The 5,875-nt window shown below is 56.8% G+C and overlaps 1 long non-coding RNA gene across 2 annotated transcripts; it reads left to right on the top strand.

The window, feature by feature from the left end:
* The first annotated feature begins 743 nt into the window (after window positions 1-743).
* LOC123367151 lies at window positions 744-5,365 on the top strand. 2 transcript variants are annotated; one of them, XR_006578324.1, is made up of 3 exons: window positions 744-786; window positions 1,978-2,022; window positions 4,932-5,365. It is a non-coding gene; the product is annotated as an uncharacterized LOC123367151 (long non-coding RNA). The 2 variants fall into 2 exon arrangements; XR_006578323.1 differs by lacking the exon at window positions 744-786 and adding an exon at window positions 900-1,304.
* Window positions 5,366-5,875: the final 510 nt, after the last annotated feature.

Genomic DNA, 5,875 nt, shown 5'->3' with positions numbered 1-5,875 from the left:
GTTGGGATGGGGCAGGGCTGAGGGGCTGTCAGTGGAATGTTGGGGCTCTGAAGGTGCCGTGGCAGTTGGGGGGTGGCTGGGGGGCTGTCAGTGGAATGTTGGGGCTCTGAAGGTGCCCTGGCAGTCGGGGTGGTGGTGGCTGGGGGGCTGTCAGTGGAATATTGGGGCTCTGAAGGTTCCGTGGCAGTTGGGGGGTGGCTGAGGGGCTGTCAGTGGAATGTTGGGGCTCTGAAGGTTCCCTGGCAGTTGGGGGGTGGCTGAGGGGCTGTCAGTGGAACGATGGGGCTCTGAAGGTTCCCTGGCAGTTGTGGGGTGGCTGAGGGGCTGTCAGTGGAATGATGGGGCTGTGAAGGTTCCATGGCAGTTGGGATGGGGCAGGGCTGAGGGGCTGTCAGTGGAATGTTGGGGCTCTGAAGGTTCCCTGGCAGTTGGGGGGTGGCTGAGGGGCTGTCAGTGGAACGATGGGGCTGTGAAGGTTCCTTGGCAGTTGGGATGGGGCAGGGCTGAGGGGCTGTCAGTGGAACAATGGGGCTCTGAAGGTTTGGTGGTAGTTGGGAGTGGCTGAGGGGCTGTCAGTGGAACGATGGGGCTGTGAAGGTATCGTGGCAGTTAGGGGGTGGCTGAGGGGCTTTCAGTGGAATGATGGGGCTCTGAAGGTTCCATAGCATTTGGTGGGGGGGTGGTGGCTGAGGGGCTGTCAGTGGAACGTTGGGGCTGTGAAGGTTCCATGGCAGTTGGGATGGGGCGGGGCTGAGGTTCTGTCAGTGGAACGATGGGGCTCTGAAGGTATCGTGGCAGTTAGGGGGTGGCTGAGGGGCTTTCAGTGGAATGATGGGGCTCTGAAGGTTCCATAGCATTTGGTGGGTGGCTGAGGGGCTGTCAGTGGAACGTTGGGGCTCTGAAGGTTCCATGGCAGTTGGGGGGTGGCTGAGGGGCTGTCAGTGGAAGGCTGTTGAATCAAAGGAGCTGTGGAAGTTATTGATTTACTGAATCAGTTCCTTTGGATTGATCAGACATGGAAGGTGGGGTGAGAACGGGGCAGCTCAGCTGCGTTAGGCGGGTGGCCGCAGGAAGAAGGTGGGTGAGAAGTTCTTAGAGCTTTGCTCTGCAAGTGGACACCTCTTTCCCCTCTAAGTTGACCCAGCTGACGGGGGCCCCGCACGGTCCAGAAGAGGAAATGTTGGACGAGGGGCAGGAGCAGGGATTCTCCATCTGGCGGCTTGTTGGAGAATCCCCCATACCCTCCCCACAAGGTGGCCCTGGTGGAGGAGCACATGCAGTGCTGTAGGACAGCCCATCCCCAGGTATTCCCTCTCCTCCCCAAAAGGCTCTTGGACCCATTTTGCCAGCCATGTGCTCAAGAGACTCTCTCCCTGCCTCAGTGATGCCTGCCACTGCCCTAAGCTTCGTTGGTCCTTGTTTGGTGGGCTCCAGCCCGTCTTTAGCTTTCTCTGGTAGATTTGGAGATGATGGGATCTGAGCTGGAGCCCAGTAGCTGGAAGGTCCAGGGACACTGGCACTGCACCTTGCAGCATCTTTGCCAGGAAGCAGGAGTGAGAACTTAGCTGGTCCTTGGCACCTTTCCATCGACTTCAGTCGGTTTTGGATCAGCCCCTCAGATACTATTGTGCTTTATTAATAATCATGCTACAATCAGATGCAGAAGCCCAAGTCAGGACCAGGATGACTGAGTTATTACAGCACTAGCGAGGGTTCAGTTCCCTGTTCTGCCCCCTGCATGAACCTGAGCTAGTCAGTAATCCACCCTGTGCCTCAGTTTCCCATCTGCACAATGGGGAGTATAGCACTGCCCCGCTTCCCAGCAGTTATCAGGATAAACACAATAAAGACCATGAGGTGCTCAGAAACTATGGTAATAAGTGCTGTATAGGTACTGAAGATAGGTAGATAGCTAGGCTGTGCTATTAACACAGAATAAGAGCCAATCCCGATTGCCTTATTGTTCTGTTTGTACAGCACTGGACACAATGGAGTCCTGGCTCATGATTCCAAGGCACTATGGTAAGACAAATAATAATAATAAAAGTAGAGACAGGGAGGAAAGATGAGATCAAATTTATCTGGCAAATTCTGGTATTTCTCATCTGCTTCTGAGTGCTGACATACTCCACTGATGGACACCAGTAGAAGACATTAGCTAGCTAGATCTCAGCTCCTTAGAGGGATGTGATCAGAGTGACAAGATCCAGTGGCTGATCAAATGAGGTAGAAGTCCTGGAAAAACACAACGCTGCAGTTTTTTCCATGGGAAATGTCAGGAGGCAGGAAAACATGCTTTTCCAATTAATAAACCTTCACATTTCACAGATGCAAATATAAATACAAGTGCAAAGAAATGGCTGATGCCATGGACCCCACTGGCAGACAGATGGTTTAGGATTAGATCCCTGGTCTCTGAGATCTAGGTTCCCAGGCCCCCACACTCCTTGCTTGCTTCATTCCCACACCCTTAGTCCCCTCTGCTCCCATCCCCTTTGTTCACCATCTCTTTCCTAGGGTTCTTTCTCTGCTCTCAGACCTCTCTCTAACTGCTGAGGGGCCCCTGGCTCTGCCGACTTCCCCTCTCCCCAGTGGTGCTGCTCCTGGGTCAGGGCCGGCTCCAGACCCCAGCGCGGCAAGCACGCGCGTGGGGCGGCCCTTTCCCGGGGGGGGCGGCAGGCTGGGCCGGCAGACCTGCCGCAGTCACGCCTGCGGGAGGTCCACCGGAGCCCCGGGACGACCGGACCTGCCGCAGGCATGACTGCGGAGGGGGCGCTCGTCCCGTGGCTCGCTGGACCTCCCGCAGGCATGACTGCGGCAGCTCAAGCGGAGCCGCCGGACCTGCGAACCGTCTGCAGCTGCGGGAGGTCCAGCCGAGCCGCGCGACCAGCGGACCCTCCGCAGTCATGCCCGCGGGAGGCCCGCTGCTCCTGCGGCTCCGGGGCGCCTCCCGCGCATGACTGGGGCGGCCAAAAAGGTAGAGCCGCCCCTGTCCTGGGTCCCCGTTGTCTCCCAATTCATTCTCTTTGCACCAGTTTCTTTACCCAGCTGCTCCCAGTCTCTCCTTGAATTCCCATATCTCCTGGCCCTTGTTTCTGCTCCCATGCAGCGTGTGCAGCCCATCGCTCGCAGGCAACTCTGCAACAACAAGCCAGCATGTGCACAGTGAAGGAAATGATTTCAGGAAGGAAACAGTTAATTACAAATCAGGGTGCAGTACTGCAGAAGGGAGTTCAGGGAGGGGACCAGGCCGGCATCTTGCAGCTTGGTTGCCTATAGCAAATATTTCTCATAGACTTATCTGCCTACTGTGAAGATAAAATTCTGCTCCCGCTTGAACCTGAGAAGCAGTGTGGTCCAGTAGGCAGGCCATGGGCCTCAGGACTCCTGGTTTCTAGTCCCATGTCTGCCAGTGACCTTGGGCAAGTCCCTTCCCCTCTCTTCCTTGTCTATTTAGCTCTTTGGGGTAAGGGCTATCGCTCGCTACAGGCATGTACAGAGCACCTAGCACAGGGTGGGTAAACTACAGCCCGGGGGCTGCATCCGGCCCTCCAGACATTTTAATCTGGCCCCTGAGCTCCCGCCGGGTAGTAGGGTCTGGGGCTTGCCCTGCTCTGGTGCTCCAACTGGGGAGTGGGGTCAGGGGTTTGCCCCGCTCCACATGGCTCCCAGATGCAGCAGCATGTCCTCCCTCCAGCTCCTATACATGGGGCAGCCAGGGGGCTCCACATGCTGCCCCCACCCCAAGCGCTGACCCCAAAGCTCCCATTGGCTGGGAACCATGGTTAACGGGAGCTGCAGGGGTGGCGCCTGCAGACAGGGCAGTGTGCAGAGCCGTCTGGCTGTGCCTCCGCATAGGAGTCGAAGCGGGGACATGCCGTTGCTTCTGGGAGCTGCTTGAGGGAAGTGCCGCCACAAGCCTGCCCCCCGGCCCTCTCCTGTGCCCCAACCCCCTGCCACAGCCCAAGCCCTGATCCCTCTCCCACCCTCCGAACCCCTCTGTCCCAGCCTGGAGCAACTTCCTGCACCCCCAACCCCTCATCCCCTCATCCCTGGGCCCACCCCAGAGCCCACACCCCCAGCTGGAGCCCTCATCCCCTACACCCCTGCCTGCCCCAACCCAAAGCCCCCTCCCACACACTGAACTCCTCATTTCTGGCCCCACCCCAGAGCCCACACCCCCTGCCAGAGCCCTCACCCCCTCCCGCACCCCAACCCCCAATTTAATGAGCCTTCATGGCCCACCATACAATTTCCATACCCAGATGTGGCCCTCGGGCAAAAAAGTTTGCCCACCCTGACCTAGCACAATGAGGCTGTGATCTCAATTAGGTCTGTGACAATAGTGCAAAGAATCATAAGTAATCTGAATATATTCCAAATCGTCCCTTGAGAAGAAAAGGTGGAGGCAACTCTGAGCTTTGAATCAGACTTTATTTCTCTCTAGAATGAAAGTAAAACAGCAGTACAAATATGCTTTGGCATGAGAAACAGATAACCTTGGTCTGACGGTGTTTAACTCTCTCCATGTCTAAAGATGAGAAAGATGATAAGAGAAAACGTCCCAGAGTCATCAAAACCCTGTTCCAAATTCCCCCCAAATGCTCCTTTACAATCGATATTTATATATTTATAGAGATATGATGAATATACCTTCATCTATAATAAATATCTTCTCATATCTAACAGTATGTACATGTCATCAAGTATTAGAAACATGTTTTCATTCATTAAAAGGTGAGACACAGGTTTGGCTCGTGCTTTGAAAATGCTGCTCTGGGAACAGTTGTGTTCCATCATCTGTCACCGCTAACCCAAATGAATCAAGCTTTGGGTGGGTTAGAAAATCACCATTGTGGACTTTGGTGGAGAATCCACTGCTTAGCGTGTGTTACCGTGTCCCCCCCCCCCCCCCCCGGTGGTTCCAACAGCTATAAGAGCCTGCTACAGCCTCGCAGCTAGCGGAGTGATGCCTTTTGCGCTATGCTTTGGATGCAGAAGGTCCCGAATATGATCTCCGCTCATGGCTTTGGTGTCGGTGTGCATGGAGCCGTGGAGGGACGGAACTCGGGAGTCTACCGATTGGGAAGAAGGGGTAAGGGAAGGTGAGAGGGACGAGAGGTTTTGCTTTTGCTTTGCAAAACACTTGGTAAGTCCAGGGCCAGCTGACCCATGTGAGGGGACCCTGGGCTTGAGTAGCTACACTGTATGTTAACCAGGCCTGCCAATGGGGGGTAATTGCCCCGGGGCTCGGGGGATTTAAAAGGGCCTAGGGGCCCTTGGCTGCAGGAGCTCTGGGCCCTTTAAAATCACCCGGGCGGGCTGCAGGGCTCCTGGGCACGCAGGGTCGGCACTGAGTTTCCAGTCTGCCGGGTGGTGCTACCCCTGGCTCTGCCCAGGCCCCGCCCCTCCTCCAGCCCTTCCCCCAAGGCCCCACCCCCACTCCGCCTCTTCCCTGCCCCTTCCCTGCCCAATTCTGCCTCCTCTCCCGAGCACACTGTGCCCCTGCTCCTCCTCCCCAGAGCCTCCAGACGCTGCGAAAGAGCTGCTCCGTGGCAGGCGGGAGGCGCAGGGCGGGGCCCACCGGCGGGCCAGGAGGCACTATGGGGAGAGGACTGCCGGTGGGTGCTCAGCACCCACCAGAGGGAGTTGGCGCCTATGTGGGCGAAGGCAGCTGGGCAGGCATGTGGAGGCCCTGGCTGTGCTGGAAGAGCGCGCCCAGCAGTGCAGCCATCAGCTCGCTGGGAAAAGCAAAAGGGTCTGGACTCTGGGTCCTGGCTTGAATTGAGCTCGGACCCTCCAGCCCTGGGACCCTGGGGCTGAGCCCTGGGTTAGCACAGTTGCAGCGTAGACCCAAAGGGGCTTAGCCTGGAGC

This window comes from Mauremys mutica, chromosome 3 (assembly GCF_020497125.1).
Source record: "Mauremys mutica isolate MM-2020 ecotype Southern chromosome 3, ASM2049712v1, whole genome shotgun sequence".
In the NCBI taxonomy this organism is placed as follows: Eukaryota; Metazoa; Chordata; order Testudines; family Geoemydidae; genus Mauremys; species Mauremys mutica.
This window is presented reverse-complemented; position numbering and strand designations above follow the sequence as displayed.